This window comes from Stegodyphus dumicola, chromosome 1 (assembly GCF_044657685.1).
Source record: "Stegodyphus dumicola isolate Sdum_Otavi_A_Nest chromosome 1, ASM4465768v1".
In the NCBI taxonomy this organism is placed as follows: Eukaryota; Metazoa; Arthropoda; class Arachnida; order Araneae; family Eresidae; genus Stegodyphus; species Stegodyphus dumicola.
The window spans coordinates 84,550,947-84,570,900 of NC_140768.1; the positions used below are offsets into that span (position 1 = coordinate 84,550,947).

At 31.6% G+C, this 19,954-nt stretch overlaps 1 protein-coding gene across 1 annotated transcript in view; it reads right to left on the minus strand.

Moving 5' to 3' along the window:
* The window catches only part of LOC118183124 (uncharacterized), a 356,054-nt gene extending 336,359 nt beyond the window's left edge, over positions 1 to 19,695 (minus strand). The window contains exon 1 of the mRNA XM_085817140.1: positions 19,613 to 19,695. The gene's annotated coding sequence lies outside the window, so the exon portion shown is untranslated. The remainder of the gene's footprint in view (positions 1 to 19,612) is intronic.
* Positions 19,696 to 19,954: the final 259 nt, after the last annotated feature.

A 19,954-nucleotide genomic window follows, 5' to 3' on the forward strand; every position in this document is an offset into this window, starting at 1 on the left:
CCAAGTCTTTAAGAATTATTTTTCGCCCTGCCAGATTGTCCGGCATCGCTAGCTCCGGGGTCGCTACTACATAATGCTCACGGCTAACTTCAATATTGGATTGGACATCAACGAGAACCTCCTTAGTGCTTCTTAAATCAATAGTAACTTCTGGACTTTTTGGAAAATTAATCTACCTATGAACTCTTCTCATTTTCTACTACGCTCAGCAGCCGTCCTCCTTGGCATCTTGATAATTTTTTTAAATATGAGGGCATTTCTCCTCCTCCTGTTCACTTGCAGCCTGTATTTCAGCAGATAAGTTTTTTTATTTGTTTTCTTTTATTTGTTGGTCTGATAAAAAAAAATTATAATAGTTAATTCTAATAGTAAAGTATAATAGAAATTTCTAATAAGTAATTTTAACAACTAAAATAGTTAATAGTGATTGAGATAACTTAATTAGTTGAATTAAAATTTTGTAGTTGAGTAAATTAACCTAATTCTAATGAAATCGTTTTGTTGTCCATAAAGTAAATTATTAGATTGGCCAAGGAAATATATCCTTATTTAAATTATTTAATTGAAACAGTGAATGTAAATTAGTCAGATTGGTTAAGGAAATATATTCTCCATTAAATTATTTAATTGAACTTGTGAATTTCTTTCATGGTGAAGATTGATTGGTAAAGGTGTCATTATTTGAGCTTCTTTGCTCCTCTTAGGGACTAATTTGCTAGTAGGTTGTAATAGCCTGATTTTAATTAACATATTACCCGGTTAAATCATTCTTTTGAAAATAGAAAGTTACTATGTGCAATAACCTGAATTACATTGGTATTGATTATTCTGAGTTAAATTGCTTGTAGGATGTAATAGCCTGATTTTAATTAACATATTACCCGGTTAAATCATTCTTTTGAAAATAGAAAGTTACTATGTGCAATAACCTGGATTACATTGGTATTGATTCTTCTGAGTTAAATTGCTTGTAGGATGTAATAGCCTGATTTTAATTAACATATTACCCGGTTAAATCATTCTTTTGAAAATAGAAAGTTACTATGTGCAATAACCTGAATTACATTGGTATTGATTACTCTGTGTGAAATGTTTTTTTTTTTTTTGGAAAGTATAACTTGTTAATTATTCTTTTTTTTTCCTCCCCGGGGAGGGTATTGTTAATTTATCCAAAGTTTTATCTGATCATGTTTACCTGAATGTAATAGCAATAATAGTTTGATATTATTGAGTCTAAGATAGAAGTAATATTACTCTGTAGAGGTATGCATTTTGTAGAAAGCAATATTTTCAGCTTGAATATAATTTGCTTACTAAGTTAATTCTGCACTGTGTAATAATCATTATGTTAACAGTTCTGATTGAATATTAATTGCCTACAAATTACTGGATTAAGTAACTCTTAAAAAATTTAATAAATAGGCTCACTTTTCTAGATCAGTCAATGTTTATTTATTTCTTTTTGTGTGTGTGCTCATGATTTTCACCCGTCTAATTCTCAAATTGATTTCAGGGTTAATCCGAAAACACAACGCAAATGTACAGAGCTTATTGATATAAGTATATTACTGGTGTTAGGAAATTTTAAGTGTTATGTCAACAGAGTAGGAAACCATAACAATTTTGGTGCCATGACATTTTTGACCATAACAATAGTGAATATATATATAAATATATTTATATACGTTTGGTGCGGCCGATTGCAACCAAAATACGAGGTGCACATCTACATGTTATAGCAGTCCTATATACAAAATTTCAACGTTCTGAGGCTACTCGTTTTTCAGTTATGCGAGGTACATACGTACGTACGTACGCACGTACGTACATACGTTCGTACAGACGCCACCAAACATTCTCTTCAGAATTCATTTTAAATTAGTTTTACAATTTTGGGAGGGAAAACGAGTTCTTTATCCTGTCCTTACGTACAGATGTCACGCAAAAACATCGTTAAATTGCAGTCGATAGCGGTGAAGATATATATTTCTGTTGAAATATGCTGCCTGAAACTTTTCGCGATTACAATACTTCCTTTTTACTTCGTACAAGGAAGTAAAAAAGAGGAAAAAAGAAAGAAATTAAAAAAAAGTTAAAAATTTAAATAATATCATCTATAATTAAAAAAAATAGCTTTTCATCTAGTATTAATAAATATTTATTGCGCATTTTTGAGTGAAAAAATTTCGTATAATTAATTCTCCGTAAAAATTTATTTGAAATTTAAGTTTAAAAATAGCTGTAGCATTTCACTGTAACAAAAGCCGTAAACCACATTTGTCGTTATTATCGCTCTTAAAAGGATGCCAAATTTTAAACCGAGCAAATATGTAAATTCGTGTATATCTTTGAAAATTTTGAATAAAAAGTCTAATTTTTTGCACGTATGCTTAGAAATACACCCTACTTTAAGATGATGGGAAAATTTTATAGCTTATAATTAAATTTTGTTTTCGAAAAATATATATAAAAGTTATTTAAAAATACAAATTATAAAAAATAAATCTTAAAAAAGGGTGAATTTTATTTGGAACGAACCTAAATTTCGAAATGTGAAAGGAAGAATAAAAAAGTTTAATAGAAATGAGATATTAATAAATATATACCAAATTCAATTAACATTAAGGAGCTAAAACTTGGAGAGCTAATTTTTTAAAAACAACTCGTGCGATTTTTACAAAACTTGGTAGTTGGTAGTTTGGTATAATTTGAGTCATAGAACTGAAGTATGGAAAAAAATGGCATGTCATTTCAGAAAAATGCCTATTTTGTATCAAAATACCTATGTTAGAAGGATGCTATATATAAATGTAATACATATCCTAAGTCGCACTTTCGATACATGAAAAACGCAATTGGAATTTCGTCAATCGGCCCCCAGTAGAACGGGAGATATAGAACTGTCCCATTTCCTTCTTTTTTTCCTGCGCACTAACTTAGGGCTCTAATATTTGTAGCAACAATTTGAAAAGTGAACCAACATTTATATTGTACAGACCAAAAATGCCAAAACGAAATTAACAGCCCTTCTGGGGAAATTGTCCCTTTGGGCTCATAAAAAATCTAGATGCTGAAGTAAAGTTTTTTGTAACGTTTTGTGGGAGTAATTTATTTATTAAAGTCGTGCTGATACAAACTTAATTGTTACAAACATTTTAGTGAAACTAAGTTTGCAGCTCAGCAGATATAGTGGTTAGCGAATGTGACTGCCGTATCGATGTTCAAACCTGGGAGAAAGTATGGATGTTTATAAACGGATGTCTGTGCGGCGAGAGCTGCTCGATATACGGCAAACCCAAATTCTTTCTAGAGATTCGTAGTAAGTGGAAAACGGTGGGAAATTCTCGAACTGCCTCTCGTATTGCTCTCTATCAAAAATGGGGCGGAATTACACAGTTAATGCCGTGAGTATGTTCTTGTATTACCAATAGAAAAATTCTGGTTTCGCGCCCATTTGTACCTGTACCTGAAACTAAATTCAAACACATTGAGAGGTATGTTTCCTCATATAAAAATAATGAATATATACCTCATCAACTAGGAATAAATTAGCATCAAACATTAATGATTTTTAATGATACATAGTCAGATTGCTTTATAAAAATGATTGCAATTTCCTGTAAAATAAATTTGACTTCAGAATTTATAAAAGATTTCATGAAATATTACTAACATTTTGATTATTAAAATGCCAAATGAAATGTTTTATTTTATTTTTTTCCCAAAATCTGAAATAAATTGAAGTCTACCATAATGAACGTGAAAAAATCTGTATTTGAATATTTTAGAGTAAACTCGAAAGAGTAATATGTAATTATTTGCCGTTTTTTCTGATAATTTATCGTACCTTATTTTTACAGATAAAGAAATTTTATACTTTAAAATGCTTCCGCAAGGAAAGTAGCACTTTAAAAGTTTAAACAATAAGAGTCTCCAAACAAACGAAGCAACCTAAAGCCCCAGCCTTTTAGGAACAACTCGTATTGCTATCAATTAGTAGACTGAACAAACCAACCTTCCTATCCCTTAGCATTTTATAATAATTAAAATTTAAGCTTGAAAACATTTCATCATAAACATATGTTGTAAACATCTATTTTCGTTTTATTACCTTTTTTATTAGATTATTAGCTACTATTTCTACATAAACTTACGCTATGTTTATATATATTTGCAGTTTGAAAATATGTAAATAACATTTTTCTTACCAGAGCTGAAATTCTTAAAAGCATTAATTTTATAGAAACTCATTAAGATGCCACGATATACTAACATTTTCACCGAAGTTGAATGCGGCATATATAATGAATATTAAAACTGTTGATTGCAAAAAACTTTACGAAGCTTCATTAATATAGTAACAAGAAAACTTGCCTAAAGTACACACTACAAATTTCTGGCATAAAATAAGATTCGCTTTGTCTTTTCGTTGTGTGTTCAACTTTCAGTTATTAAATATTACTAAATCTATATTTCGGCAGTGTTTCATGTGAGTTTTAAAACACGTTTCCCGCTTAATTAGCAATTAAGAGTTAATTAATTAATTAAGTTTAATTAATTAAGAGTGTTGATTAATTATATTTTCGAATAAATGTATTTCCCCGTACTCAGTCAAAATACTCATTATTACTACATTAATTATTCAAAATATTACTCATTCCTTAATAGATCTGTCCGATAACATTCATTGCAATTTCAAAATGAGAACATGCGTTAAATTTTTTTTTCGCCTTGTCATCCTACGTTTAATGAGCTAGTAAATAAAAAACTCCACATACAAGCTTCTCAGTTTGTATTTTTTGTTCTTTTAATTCAGAAAATGGTTGATGAAATTATTTGATATTAACCTCAATTGATGCTAATAATTGTACATCAATAGTTCTTTTTTTTTTTTTTTTTTTTTTTTTTTTTTTTTTTTTAAATTTTTATTTTGAATTTTTATATGGAATTGTTAAAATTTCTTGTCTTTAGTTTACAACAGAATTTTTTACTATAATAAAATGTTTTAATATCGAAAAACTCAGCGCTTTGATTAAGACTTTGCAATAAATATATTTTAAGTATTTCGTTCTAACTTGTTTTTCATTACCTTTATCTTTCGTGTAAGTAATTCATCTTAACGTAAATATTTTCCACTTCTACGCTCCTATTTGAAAGGTTTGGTTTGGTTTTTGTTTATTTAACTATCGCGAAGCACACTAGGGCTATCTGCCTAAGGAAAAGGGGGCCTTCGTGGAGGACTTTCTAAGGGAAACTGACTTATATACACCGTATTTGAAAGGAATATTATTTGTAACAAATTATTTGTTAAATCGAACACCCTGCATAAAGTTTATTTAAATTATCTTTATCAAATGGATTTGGAGAACATTGTAAATTGCTCGATTTCAGTATTTTTGGAAACATGTAATAAAGCACTGTTCTATTACATTAAACCTTAAAACTGAGCTCAGCTTGATTTAATCTGTATGCATAAATTTAAATAAATAAATACTAAATTACACTAAATTGTTTTTTATTTTTCAAGTAATTTATAAAAAAAAATTGCTTTATGAAATAGTTCAGAAAGCAAAATTCTTTGTTAAATTTGTTCTTGGAAGTAGTATTTATTACACACGTTTTCAAATTTGATACGTAATGGTTTAGAAAGTTTTGTTTAAAACTCATAGGCAATAAATATATTAAAAGTTGGAAGATTTCCTTACGTAGACTGTATAAAAACTATAATTTGACAGTAGTCTTTCCCTGCTACACGGTATTAAATAATCTTCTCATAAAATCTTTTACGTTTTTCTGAGAAATTTGGTAACTGAATACACAAATTTATGTTTCATCTTTGTAGAATCAAACAGCATTTCAGGACAACATGTAAATTTACCTTACTTATTGCTTGTAAAAATATTTCTAAAAATGTGCAGCTCAAATCTAACTTACCTAGAAAAGTCTTCAAAGAAAGAAAATGTTTTTTTACTTTGAATTTGTTCTCAATATACGTACAAGATTTCAAAAGTTGCATTCCTTATGTTATGATACATTCGTTATTCACAAAGAACAGGCCTCATATTAGAGAAGCAGGAATTCACAGATTGGTTTCCTTTTGAACAGTATACGGATATGTGTAATCTTGGATAATGCATCTCCAAGTATAGACTTAGGTTTTTCACGAAATATTATCCGAATGAAATAGGAAGATTCAACTCTTTCCATCAATATATAACATTGCAACAGAACGCATTATTGTGTCCTGTAAATATGCAATAATATAACTAAGAATATATGTATTCCGAATATATGTGATATGTGTTCAGAAATATATATAATATGTATAATATATGAATATATATAATATGTGTATATATTCAGAATTTGTGAATTACGTTATTTGTTCCAGAACTTAACTACCCAAAAAGAAGAATTCAGGCTGAAATTTTCTTATACCTCGGATTCATTTGAATTTGAAATAATATGTTTTTTAAAATTCCTTTACCTGAGAATTACTAGGATATTACTAGGTAAAAACGTAATTTGGTCAGTGTAGATAAATTATACTTAGAGATTGTTAATATAAATAAATCTGATTATACTGTCAAGTATAATCAGATACAGAATATACTTCATTCAAAAAGAAATATATTCGTGTATGGTACTAACAGAAATAATCAATACATAAAAATTATAGTTTACAGTTTTATAAAAGGGCTTTAAAGAGAAGAAAAATAAAAATCCCGTTGTGATATTTAAACAAGGGTTTCAAAAAGTGTGAACCTTTTCTATTAATTCTTGAATGAAGAAGCGAGAGAGTAAGAACTCTAAACTGAGTAAGTTCTTGAGAAAACTTGAAGAAATTTAAAAATTGATATTTTGAAAGAAAACGAACTCACAGACTTTTAAACTGGACTACACATTAAATTTATATATTATAATGTTAAATTTTTGTATCGCTTCTAAATTACACTTTCATACATCATTTTGTATGTTTAATATATGAGAGAGTAGATGAACAAAATGGCGGGGCATAATGAAACCTAAAGGCTGTATCCTTTAAGAAAGTCATTTTTTTATCATTGAATCGTACATAATGTACAGAATGTTTATCTTCATTTGCTAACTATCTAATGCTTTTTTCCTAAAAGACTTTTCTATCGCCAAGCCTCTTTCTATTTGGAAGGGGGAGTCGTAAGATATAAAACATGAAAGAAAACTAGTAACATCTATTTGGCAGTAGTCCCTTTTATTCCTCATTTTAATTTGGGTATGACCCTTTTCTGTCCAAAAAAGGTAATTATTTGTAATATGCCACTCTAATTTGGGTATTATTCCTCTGTATTCTAAAAATAGTAATTAGCTATAATAAATTTTTCTGAACTGCGTCATTTCTAGATTAATCAATATCATATCCATCCATAATGTTTTTATGCAACTTTAGTGAGGTAAATTGAACTAAAACTCAAACAGCCAATAAAAATTTTATAGCATTATTTTATTATCTAATCAAATGATATTGAAATCGAAACTAACACATTCTGAAGTAAGATTTCGTCCGAAACATAAGTGAGTTTGCTCCTGCTTCTTGACCTAGCTAGACTGCTGCTGGGCAGCTTTTTTTCTTTTACAAAAAATATAAATGTTCTCGGGCATGATTAATTTGCCATGTTTCTTGTGGCCGCAAAATTTTAAAGTACACTAAAAGGAATATAATTAAAATCTGCTATGGTTGTGTCTTCTTGCATGTACACGACTTCAAAGTTTATTCTTCACTACGGATCTTCTATGTGTGTTTCAATATCTATTGTAATCGGAATCAACATTCCCTGTTCATCAAACAAATGCAGAAGTTTGTCTTCCCTCTGCAACGGTAACGTTAATAGAATAAATACTGTTGTCAATTTCTGTAAATATTTAAATTCTATTAATCACACCCAGAACGCTCAGAACACATAAATCGCTTATAATGAATAAAACTCTTATGACATTTTTTTAACGGTTATAACTTATTTTGGTAATTCTTGTAATGAATTTACACTTCTATTGCTAAAACATATCATGTTGTCGTATTTTTTTTTCCTCGAAAAATAACATATACTGCTTATAACGCAAATAACGCTTACAATATAGTCTCACTTATGTGTCGAATTACTTTTGCGGAGTATCACTTTTTAAAAATAACTCTCAAACAACAAACGCAATGAGATAATTTGTGCCGAATGAATTTCCCAACATACCACATTTTAAATAACGCATGGACACATAAACGTTAAAAAGTAGCAAGTTATCGAATATTTGCTTTTTAAACCATAACGTGTATCTCTTATAAAGCTTATATGTTATGTATATGCTATATATATGTACATATGAGAGAGAGAAAGTCGCAAAAGAAGGTTTTCAAACTCTCTAGCGCGACTTTAAAATCTGCATCCTTTCAGATTCTTTTTATTTCCTCATTCTCGTTGAGAAACATTTTATTAGTAACTTTGGACTGATAATTTTTGGCTGAAACGTTTCTGTAAGAGCCTACGTTATTAACGTTATATAAGAATCATATATTAAGGATTAATTTTGAAATGATGCAGTTTAGGGAGACTTATTATAAGCAGTAACAAATTTAGGACAAAAAGGGAAAATACCAAACAACCAAATTCAATTAGAGAATTAAGGATTCTTTCAAAGTAAAGTCAGAATTTTGGCTTATATAACTTATTTTTTGTAAGATGACATATCATATGCTACCAAACGATCAATTATTTTGGATGTTACCAGTGATCAAGAGATTAGTTTTTGTATTATAAACCTACCCAAGTTTATTGCTTCATATCCTAACACTGACCAATGGGTTGATTGCTAATGACCTATGGGTTGATCATCGATGACTAACCATTTTCATGAGCAGTGCTTCAACTTAATTTTGCTTTAAAAACCAATCTAAATTTACTACATTGCCTCATCCTGACAACCAATTACCTTGACCTTCACTATCTCCTTCGGCTTAATTTTATTTTAATAATCTATTTAGATCATTCTCAACCACTACCAACAGATATGACGGTGTCGTTCGGCTTAACTTTATTTTAAAAGCGTACGTAATCGTTATAACTTTAAACTATTTAATTCATAATATTCTAAATTTTTAATGTACATTTGCAGCATCCTTTCGGTTAATAAAAGGCGTTTCATGCGCCATATAATCTGAACCGATACATAATCTTTTGGTTTAATTCTATATTTTCGAAACATCTCTTCTCTCTCTCTCTCTCTTTTTTTTATCACATTTCCTTCAGACGGCAAATGAAGAGCATGCTGAATTTTATATGGAGTCCTACTGCTTCATGTTTTAGTGTTTATTGTATTATTTTTCTTCTTTATTTTAATGAATAATTTAAGTTCTAATAAAAGATGAACAAATGGTTTTTTGCCTTGGTATAGGGTCTAACTTTTTCCATTAGTCTAAACTCAATTAATATTTCTTTCTTCAGTGAATAATTTTTCAGTTTTCCTCCCTTTACTTTTGTGGAGTTTTATTGTTATGCAAGCAAGTTTGTTTTTTGTTACACTTTGCTGCTAACTACGAGAAATTAACTATTAAAAGGTAAATTAAAACCATCCAAAGATTTGTTGCCAGGAAACGTATTTAAAATCAAATTTGCATGAAAAAATAAGAAATTTGCAAGAGGAATCTAGCAGTTTCTTGAAGTTTAATTAAGTTTCTGTTGATTATGTAATCATATGGGACGTTTATTGTGTTTTCGAAAGAATTCCAGTAATTTAATCTATATACTTATTTTGGGATATGAATTATTGTTAAATGACAAACAAATTTAACATTAAGAAAACCTTTTCCCACATTGATTATTTAAACATTTTGATTTCATCTAATGACTGTTTAATCCATTTCTCTATTTAAAAAGCATTAATTAAAATAGCTTAAACCTATGTACATTAATAAAGGTTGGTTTCGAATATATGATAACAGATCCTTTTTTAGTAAGCGAAATTTCAAAATGTAAACCTGATCAAGTGATTATAATTTAGCTTTTTAAGCACCGAAAATTATTCAAAATATTTATACTATTATTTTACTTTAAAATTGGAATTATATGACAACTAAGCAAATTTTAGATTGCCATTAGATTTATCAAAGAGCTTAGTGTATTCAAGGAAATATGACAAGGGTCGCGGTATTTCAAGGATCGAAAACGTTTTGCGCCACAGTTGTAGAAAAGTATCTCATAAATATCTCATAAAGTTTTTTAAAAATAAATTAAATGTTCAGAAAGAAGTAATATTGTAAAAAAAATAACTGTAAACAAAGTAAAGAAAACAAACCGTGTAATATAAAATACCATGGTACTATAATAATGGTGAAACGACTAAATTACAGCAATAATCTCTCAAATACACTCATGTCCATAAATTAAGGATAATTCGGAGTCACGCGGAAATCGAAGTCTAAAATAAATATATCACCTGAAAGATCACTACACACATCTTCAAGAATCATATGCAAATTTCAGGAAGTAACCAGATGACACCGATGGTACGTCACAATGACGAGCGTGTAAGAGAGTGATTATAAGGAATACAGGTAAAGAAGTAAATTTGTTCGCAGGCGCTTTATAAGCATCTCAGTGCAATAACCGAATAGTTATGACACAAAGGACGCATTTGGATGATTTTTACGTTGTAGAATTATCGGCCGTCTGGAAAGTGAGCGTACCCAACTGGAAGTATCAGACGAACTTGAAATTGCCCAGAGTGTCATCTCCAGGCTTTGGCAACGATTCCAAGATGATGGTAATGTGAGTAGACGTTACAGCACAGGTCGCCCCAGAGTTACAACGCCGAATGAGGACCGGTATTTGGCAGTTACTGCCAAAAGAAACAGGCGGAGCACAGCCTCAGACTTGTCTCGTCAGCTCTCTTCGGCCACTGGTACGACAATTTCAAGGCAGACCATGTACAGACGCTTAGGGCAGATTGGTCTATATGCTCGTAGACCTGTCAGATGCGTTCCACTTACTGCAACTCACTGTCGCCTTCGGTTAGCCTGGAGTAGAGAGCATGTATTGTGGACACCGCAACAGTGGGCTTTTGTGATGTTTTCCGACGAGTCCAGGTTTAGCTTGGAATCTGATTCTCGTCGGGTTTTCATATGGAGAGCTCCAGGTACCCGTTACCACCAAGAAAACATCATTGAACGACACCGTTACGGTGGTGCAGGAGTGCTCGTTTGGGGTGGAATTATTCTGGGTTCCAGAACTGACCTGCATGTTCAAATTGGAACCATGACAAGTCAAATCTATTGGAACGTCATTCTGGAACAATATGTACGTTTGTTTCGGGGCGCCACGGGTGCACATTTTGTGTTTATGGATGACAACGCCCGTCCTCACCGCGCAAACATCGTAAGCGAATGCCTTTAATCGGAGGATATCACCCGTATGGACTGGCCAGCATTCTCATCGGAATTGAATCCAGTAGAGCACGTGTTGAACATGCTTGGCCGACGAGTTGCAGCCCGTCAACCTCCTCCTACATTTCTACCGGAACTTCGGAGGGCATTGCTTCTTGAGTGGTGTAATATCCCCCAAGATGAGATCGATAATTTGATACTCAGCATGCCTAGGCGTTGTACGGACTGTATTGCATCGTCTGGGAGACATACAATGTGTTAACAATCATACTAACCATGTAATATTGTTTTTTTTGTAAATAGAGGGTTTTTTTTTTTTTTTTTTTTTGTAATTTGCTCCAGTGAGAAAAAATCGCTATTTTTTTTAATAATATCAAACATATAGCATCTTTTTTTTGCTCTTTACCTTTTGTTTAATAAATAAGCTTTACAAATAAGTCAAATTTGTTTTGCTTCTACTTCTTCCTTTGCCTGATTTTGCATTATTCTTAATTTATGGACATGAGTGTATATTTTTAAAGTTCACGCATTCTAACGTTGGTACTGTAAATTTTTAATACATTACAGGAAATTTTGATACTTACTTGTTATCCTAACCACCTTAGTTGAAGTCACCCCATTTTCATAGTATGCCAAACTCTGGCAAACCTGCACATAATCATTCTTCAGGGAGCCATGCTCCCATCAATATTTCAGTCAAGCAATATCGCCATTGTCGAATGCGTTCTTTTTGTAGTACTCCAAGTTCCAACAGTTTTTGTTTTAAATACATGATATTTTTGCGTGAATTTTAAAATATGCTATTGTGTAATTGGTTAGCTATGAATAAGTCAAACTTCTGTAGCATTACAGAATTTTGCAGCAAAATCTCTATAAGGTTATGATTTTGTTCAGTAGCTGCTGTTGCCGAGGTTTGTGCGATGCCAAGTCTCTGAAATTCTACGATGTCTTTTTAAGAGAAAACATATCGCTGTGCACTTGGGGAGAAATTAGCATAAAAAATTATAGGAAGATTAGGAGATGAATGCAAGTGTTTTATTTTTTTTAATATATTACGTAATTAGAAATCAAAATTTGTATCTTAAATTTCTTAAGAGAAACTGTTTCACGTTCATTTCATAAATGTATATACGGAAAAGTACAAAAACTTTCATGAAGCCCCGGGAAAAAATCTTGACTCGAGTTACCAACGTTCAATTGAGTTTGTCTTGGACTCTTAATGAGCATCAACTATTACGTACAAAGTGAAGAAATGTGAGACCTGAATGAATATGAAGGTGAAACAAATGCACTAAACGAGCACGTTGCACTAGCAAGAAGAAAGGTGATGTTTTTAGAATTTTTATAAAGAAAATATAATGTTACTAATAGCTTTTAAAATGTATATATTATGCAAAATATTATTATTGAAATATAACATTAAAATTACTTATACGATATTTAATTTTTTTTAACATAACATGTTCATAAATATTTAAATAACACTAATGCTTTCTTAAACAGAAATTTCTACACATATTGCATACGTCAATGGCTCCCTTTCGTGTGCTATTTTACGTAAGGCTTCGAAACGTAATTTTTTCGTTCCTTATCAACTAAAAAATATATATTCGTTTCGTTCCACCAAAAGAAGGTTTTGGGTTCAGTTCCGAACGAATAGTTTTATTTCATGTATGTTTTTATTTGTACTAAAAATACAATTCTATCATAAACAAAAAAATGCAATTCTTTCAAAATTTAGAAGATTTTATTCCTTTTCTAATTGGTACACTATATGTGATACAATTAACCAGCATGTACGATACGAAGAATGAGCAGAGAACGGTGAGCATTGGCTTTATTATCCATTATCAAAAATCGCATCATCATTTGACAACTAGTTCATGATTATGTCAATTATGTGTACCCTCGTCGCTTGACGCTCACATCGTGCACTTGACCTGACAATAATTATCTAAAAAACAAGTTTCTTTAATATATGAAAATTGCCTCTAATCATTAATATATATAGTTACACTGAGATTACTTCTGTTGTCTCGGAGAATAAATTTCAAACCTGAAAACGCCCTTTGAACGCTAAATTGTATAGCTGGAGCTGCCAAAACCACCATTGCAATCTTATACAAGTGCAGTTAGGTAATTTTATTCTATAATTTAATAGGTAGAAATAGGAGATTTATGTGTTTTTATTGCCAATTATTTACTTTTTAAAAATTCTCTAAAACGTCTTCATTTGCGTCGCTTTCATTAGAAGATTGTATTTCCTCTTTAAGATTGAAATGGATTTTCCAAAAATTGTAATTTTTTCAAATAATCTTTTAAATGTTGCACAGCCTGTACTTGTTGTGACATGGAAAGCAAAATTTGATAACGCGGATCTAAATAAACTGCTCCTACTAAACTATAACTTTCTATTAACAATGCTTCCCTGTTAAATAACATATTATATAAAATTTCTTCAGAGAAATTTTTAAAATTCCGCAACCTTATTTTGCAATGAGTCCAAATTCCGTAAAAATTGCTTAAAGTTAATTCTTCTCTTTGTATCAACAATTAATTTCACTCATTTACTATCTGCAAAATAATGATTTAAATTACTTTCCGCTAAGAGCTAAAATCTTCGCATTCCAATGAAGATCTTAACATATTATGTGTCCTATCTCATCTAGTTGGACAATCTAAAATTGATCTTTTAATATTAGCATCTTTAAATTTTAACGTAAGGGATAGAATGCGCAACTTTTTCACCAATCCCCGAGCATCAGAAACAAATTCATTGAAATCGGGTTTTTTTAATACAGTCTTTTATTTGCTAGTTGCAACGTATGTGCAACACACCTTAGAAAGTGTATTTGGCGATATTTTAAACCGCGTTAATTCAAAACCGCGTAAAAGTAAGCATTGAAAAAAAAAAAAAAAAAAAAAGAGATGTTGGTATATTTTATTATTTTATTCAATTAGTATGTTATCGAACAAATCAACAGACAAGTTTAAAAAAAAATTGTATTAAAATTGTGCATTACCCTCTCCCGGATTTAAACACCGGACATCCCGATGACTAACAGGAAATGCTATTCAATTGTACCACGAAAGCGCGCGGAAATACCTTATACCTGAAGAAAATATCTTATGATATCCTTGTGAACAACAAAAAAATGCACCCCTGGCTTTTCTTTCAGGGCAAACATTTGAGGCTAGGTTTCTGAAGGGCGAATGGCCCCACCAGAGCTCAAAAGGAGACTACAGTTCCAAAACCCGCAGCCGTCCCGCAAAACGCCCGAGGTTCGTAGACAAGGGACAGAAGAGGAAAAGGAGTGAAGGCAGCATCAAAGTTTCAGGAGAAGGCTGGAGGTCCTCAAACATCCGACATTTGAGCAATTCTGTCATATCAGAATGGAGAAGTACAGAAAAAGAAAAAGATAAGTGAAAAATTTCTTTGTTTATTTTTCATTGAAGATGTTCAATTTATGTCACTTGTTCTAAGTTGCTAAAGACTTTTAAAGTAGAAAATTTAAATCGCAAATAGCGAGAACTTAGTTGTAAATAGCTTGTAATCATAGATTTTTATGTTCGCAATTTGGCGACAAACTACTAGCAGTAAATAGTTTTGTTAAGAATTCGCCACTTGGGAGAATCCAATTGTGAATATGTTTAGTCTAGTCGGAAAGGCTCTTTGAATACTGAAATCTGTCAACTTAAAGTTAAGATTTCGTGTAGAGATGGTAAATTTTAATTTTGATGTAAAGTGAATTTAAAAGTGATGTGTAAATATCTAAATGTTTATGTTAAAGTAGAAATGTTCTATTTCTGAGATAAAGAGTCCTAAATTTAAACTTTTACAAGAGATAAATTTTGGCCGCCATACGAATGAATTCGTGAAAGAATTGAATGTTTTAGTATATATATATATATGTGTGTGTGTGTGTGTTTAATGTTAGGCTCTGCTGCTAACACTTTTAAGCTTTCGCTTAGCACATTAGGAAAGTGTTTTTTGTATAGTCTTGTGAGGTCTAGTATGTCAAATGTAGCAATGTTAGATGTTGGTAGCGGTAGTTTTGTTCGCGGTAACACAATATAAGTACCCTAAGTACATTTCAGAACAGTTTCTGGAGAGCATTGGAGAAACAGAAGTTTAAGTATGAATGGCAGTGTGTGAGAGCCAAATGATGCAATAAAAGAGTAATTGTAAGGAATATGGCAAATTTTGTAAAAATCAGTATTAGTACTGTTTCCTTCCAGACCAGGCATTTAAAGCTGAAAGTGTCATCTTCTAAAACCTAAATTCTGACAACAGAACGCAGTAAAATACTTAACCGAAGCCCCGGACTCAACCTTTGTGGTCTTCATATCATATATATGTCAGCATATATATCAGATAACAGGATATCGTGGATGTTACACATCCGGTACATTAAACAAGGTACTAGTTTCCTGACAAATACACCACAAAGAACGACATTCAGCAATTGTTGCCCTTCATCACATCTTCTAAAATTTTGATACCAAATTACTGATGTTTGCTTGCGGAAAGAAAAACGACCACATTCCGGGCAAGAAGTCTGCGTGCGATTCCAATCTATGGAACACGAACTATTATCATACGGACTATGAAAAGCATAGACCTCTTCCATAATGTATCCTTGAGCTCGAAATCCATTTATTTCCTCTAGTACAGAAATACAATAGAAGTAAACTATTCATGGACGGTTCTAAAACAGAACTGGGAACCGGTAGTAGATTTTTTGACTTCAAAAAAAGCACCACCGCAGATAGCTGAAAACTGAAACTCGGTTACCACAGTTCAGTTTTCCAGCCAGAGTTTAGAGCGCTGATTACTACTATCACGCATGCAGAGTGGCTTCCACTGGGCAATGTCACTGTCTATGCACCAAGCCTAGTGTTAATCTCTCGTGTATGCAATCCCAACTCACTAGCACAGGGCATAGAAAAAAGTGTTTCTAGATATTCCTGTCAATAACAGATCAATCCTGTGCTAGATTCGAGCCCACATGAGCGTAAAGAACAATGAAAAGCATATTTACCTGTAACCAATGTAATTCTCACACAGCACCCAACTTAGTTACCTGCCTTTTAAGTTAACAGACACGTTGTAGGCGCTACTTATCAGATGGCAGGAACGCTGAGATAGTGCCAACGCAGACTGCTGCATTCCTTTTTCGATCCAAAAGTGAACATTGGACAGCAACGGTTCATTTACTTATAATGGGAAATGGAGATATAAGGTATAGTTTTGTAAATTTAATATATTGTAAAGCACTGTTAATTATATTGTAATGTATGACTAATTAATCGCATGTATGGTTAATGTATTGTAGTATATCATGAACGTAATATACTGCATTGGGAATGTACTGTACTGTACCAACGTCAGTGCACGTGCATCTACAGTTCATCAGCTGTTAGCTGTTCAGGCGATGATCAAAAGTAAAATATTTTAATTCAAAAATTCATTATTGTCTTAAAAATGCAATTAACTTTCAATAGTATAATTTGAAAAACTTGTTTTCTTTTAATATTTGTTTGCAAGGATTTTCATTAGGTAAATATTAAAACTACAACACCTTTATAACGATAATGTTGACTGATATACAATAGTTAAAGTCGCGTTACCTTTGTATCTACAGTATACTGCGTCAAAAATATTTGGTTAACGGAAGTTTATTAATTAAAAATATGCTCGTCATATGTTTTTATGATATCCTGAATAGCGCACAAGGCTAGCAGTTGGGAAACTCAAGTTTTATTCAGGGAAACTTCAAAGGCGATTTTTCAGTCTTACCTCATCGGAGAAAAATCTAATAACTTGTGAAAATATTTATAATAGCAATATTTGAAACGTTTCAGATTTCAGAATATCCCGGGTGTTTGTATTTTAACTTGCTTTGCAGTTTGAAATTCATATTTCAAGCACATGCATTGAGAAGCGAAAATATACATCTTTGAATGTAATATTGTAGTTCTGAAAAATGGGAATTGTAAATCAAAACCCTCAAACTGAATCATCTGTTTAATGTAATTCAGGTGCATCCATTTAAAGGTGAATATTTGCAATTTTCCAAGGAAAAAAAAACTGAGAAATAAAAATGCCCTAGAATATCTGTTTATAGTAAATCCTTAACTTAAAAACATTTAAAAAATTGAGATTGATCTGAGTATTTCTTATTCTATCATCCCAAAACAGACTGAAGGGTCAGTTGCTAATTTCGCATGTAGTTGTCAATAGGTTTTTCTTTAAATACAGAAAATTTCAGTTTTATTCTCTAGAAATGTGCGACAAACTCCACAATCAATATTCTACATTCATTAATATTTATTCGTCACATTTCATCGGAGTCAGGCCACCAGCAGCTTATCGGTAAACACTGGTATATACGAACCAGTTTCTCTCTAGAAAGTTTTCGACGAAAGCATTCCTCCCACTAGGCAGATAGCTTTCGAGTACTTTGCCATAATCAAATACATCAAATTATTTGGAGTGAACTTATAAAACGCAACAAGACATAGAGTATTTAAGTAATAAAAGTATTTTGACAACAAAATATGAAATTCATATTTTAAATTACTCTACAATTTGTTCGGTACGTGAGCTAGAAAGTGAGTTACGAGCCAAACTACTGTCTACTGAAATACTTTATGCTTTACAGAAGGCCAGCACCTGTCCATTTCCGTATTCGTGCATTACCTGCAAGCATATTAGGTGTGGTTGGGCCTTGCTAACTATTATGTTTCTGCTCCAATATTGAAGGAGAACATCAGGTGGGCGGTCCGGAAGTTTCCCATCCATCCTTCTTTCCCCACTATCAATCTCTGAGAGGACTTTCGGCTAACCGTGTACTATTTTGAGCGCCCCTTTGAAGTCCAGACACTGTACGCTAACAAATATACGTTCTCCGGAATTCAAACAGAGACGTATAGATACGGTAGTCAGAGTCATTAACATATATAGCGTTTAGGCGGCTGTATACTTCAGATGTATTTACGCTCAATGACGAATGACCATAGCAGAATTCTATGCACAGTTGGACTCACTTTCTGCGGTTTCGCTGACGTTGTCCTAGCTACATAGGTGCAGAGTGGAAGCACAATGAGTTGTAAATAATAACAGATTATTTTTTGCAGAACATATTATTTTAAAAATCAGTTTTATTTATGTACTACTAAATGAATAAATGAACTATTATGTAAAAATAGTCTAAAAATAAATCAAATTAACATCATAAATTAATTAGTTTCCAAACTAATAGCATAAATAATTCTTTAAATCTTAATTCCAAACCGATTTCAAAGCATTCTGCAACATACGCGTTCTCGATTGCGTTTCAGAAACTTATCGCTGGAAACACATTAATTTATTCTTATCATCTTATATAATGAATTCGGTAATTTACTTATACATTTAGCACGAATTATTTTCTGAGATCTACTGTTCACATTTTAGCGTATAAAAATGACGTACAAATCTGAAAATGTTGTTTTTTTATTCTTAGAAAAAGTATAGTCATAAATTTTACGTTTATATTTTACATGTATAAGTCTGTTTTGGCACGGAATAAAATATCTGAAACAAACTAAAACGAGTAACTCTTGTATATTAGCAGATTTGGCGTGCTTTCAGCAATATAACAAAAATACAATGAGTCTTTTGTTAAGTTTATAGAATGCTGTTTTCTTTCACTTAACTTTACGTTTTTAATCGAATCAAAAAGTAGCAGCTTTAATTAACTACCATTAAAACAAAACTTTTGATATTGAACACAACAGGTAAACAAAAGCTGTTTTCGAGCTTTCTTCTTCATTGTTTCATACAACGAATCCACGATTTTGTAAAATGATGCTAAGCGTACATTTTGGATTGAAATAATAGGAAATAAAATTAGAATAAAAAATAAAATTAAGTGTGTAAAACATGATAAAATGTAAAATTACGTGGCTATTTGACTTCTGTGTTTTTAAAAAGTAATAATTACAACCAACGGCCAAACCGCTGTTATTATATTTTTGAAAGAAAATTTACCATTTTCTTCCTTTTTTATTCTTACAAGAAACTTAGTTCGTACTTTTATTCGATTTACCTGTACCCTCTGAAGATGCACAATGCAAAAATTGCTGAACGTGGTACAAGCTAAACGAAAAAGCGAAGTCAAACTCTCGGCTTTCTAAGATGAAAAACTTTACCAGACTTACCTGTCGCGATGTCTACGGAGCAACAGATTACTCAACCTCAGTCTCCAACTCTCCACGCCGAATGAGAACTGCATTGGCCCAAGAAGCTGATCGATGATAAATTTGAGCGCCGCTCTTTCTCTCTTCGAATTCCGGGAATACGAAGCGTGATATCCCGTGGAATAATACTTAGGAAGCAACAGTTTAGAAAAGGTCTTCCTTTTTATTGCTTTTAATATTTCATTACGCATTCTATTTTCATTATTAAACATGACCTCACTTAAATTCACTTTCCTTTTCAGTTCATAATTTGTGGGTTTTAGGGAGTATTATTCAGATACTTTTAAGAGTAATTAAGGATCC